The sequence below is a fragment of the Sphaeroforma arctica genome (genome assembly GCF_001186125.1).
Source record: "Sphaeroforma arctica JP610 unplaced genomic scaffold supercont1.4779, whole genome shotgun sequence".
Classification (NCBI taxonomy): domain Eukaryota; class Ichthyosporea; order Ichthyophonida; genus Sphaeroforma; species Sphaeroforma arctica.
The window spans coordinates 1-1,617 of record NW_014035779.1 but is presented as its reverse complement, the minus strand read 5'-3'; the positions used below and the strand labels follow the sequence as shown (position 1 = coordinate 1,617).

The 1,617-nt window shown below is 40.3% G+C and overlaps 1 pseudogene across 1 annotated transcript; it reads left to right on the top strand.

Moving 5' to 3' along the window:
• Positions 1-960: 960 nt before the first annotated feature.
• SARC_14558 (hypothetical protein) lies at positions 961-1,530 on the top strand (annotated as a pseudogene; the record flags this gene model as incomplete). Its single annotated transcript has 2 exons — positions 961-1,167; positions 1,367-1,530.
• Positions 1,531-1,617: the final 87 nt, after the last annotated feature.

Here is a 1,617-nt window from a genome sequence, read left to right as displayed (position 1 = left end):
ATTTATATAAATACATATCATTCTTAATTCGGTGAAACGGGCAGAACTGAAGTCAGGTATTTACCATGGCCCTCTGGATTTGGGTCTCTGCTAAATTTACGATTTCCGCTATGACAAACCTGATTTCTGCTCGCGACCCTGATACAGAGGGCCATGTATTTACTTCGCATTCTTACATACTGTGCAGTTTCTCAGTATATGTAGCAACCAGACCTAGCAACACGAATCAGAAGTGAGAACCCTTGCAGTTCCATGCCCATTGCACACTTTTCTTTTTTTTTCTTTTTTTTTTTAAACAAACAAACCAAAACCAATATTCTGTTACTTACATCGCTTTCTCTTAGCATGCGCCAAGTGGTCTGCTGGTGTCAATGGTTGGAAGTCCTTACCGTCGAAGTGTAACTCACAATAATATCTAGTGACATACTTTCCTTCTTGCCCTTTCTTCTGTGAAGGTGTTGTGAAATAGTTCTCCGGCCATATCACAGGGTAAGCGCGTTTCCACAGTTGGAATTGAGGATCATCGAGCGCTGGAAACTTATAAGTGTGGGTATGGTCACCACCTGAGCCTGAAGTGCATAAATTTACCGCACACTTAACCATAGTTGCGGTGGTAGAGAAGATAGCAACGTGCGTGTGCACACAGATACGAGATTATGTGTGTTTTAGTACCAACTTGGTAGTATCAGCGATATATTCCCTTTTGTGATGGAATGTTGTTTTGGCGCCACGGCCAAATATCGACCAATAGCAAGTATTTTTTTGATTTGATGAAGTATTCTGGTTGGCTAAGTCTATTTTGGGAATCCGCTCTGGACTAGCCAATGAAAATACGAGCGGATTTGGAATGTAACCTTTTGTACCAGGCAAAAGAGTCGGCCGGCCTGCCCTACGGACTTGTCCGTTCTCCTTTATATTTTACACTTCTGGAGGGTCATGATACATTATCACATTGTGGTCTTGAATATTTAATATTACATATATTGTGCAATATATATACTTCACGGATTTATGTAGCCGCATATTGAGATACTCAGTGAATACAGACAACTATTGGGTCGTATATACCTCACCATGCCTAGTATAGACATTAAAGCGCGTTTGAAACAGTACTTCCCTGCCGACATCGAGCCTTTGACGGGGGATTTCGCCCATTTGAGTGACGGAGTATGTGGACATCGATCGTATAATGGCACTAGTTAATATTGAATCAGACAAACGCGCGTGAAAGTTTTATCCTCTGGAATAACTAAAGGAAAAATACACCAGGCCAACTACATTTCAGTCGATCAAATGCTAAAATGTTTAGTACCACTGATAACTTTGTATGCAAATGTATATTTCACTCCCGCTTGTATAAAACTAGGATCGAGAAGCACTGAAGCTACTAGTTGAAGCCGCCAATTTGCTTGATGGATTATTTTTTACTCAAACATGGGGCGATAGCAATGAGCGAAGAAATCAACTCGTTAATAACTCTGATACAGATGTCCTTCGATATGTGAATCAGAACATGGGTCCCTGGGATAGGTGTGTATATATAAACACACCCACATATATACATACATAATATATACATATATATATATATATGTGTGTGTGTGTGTGTGTGTGTGT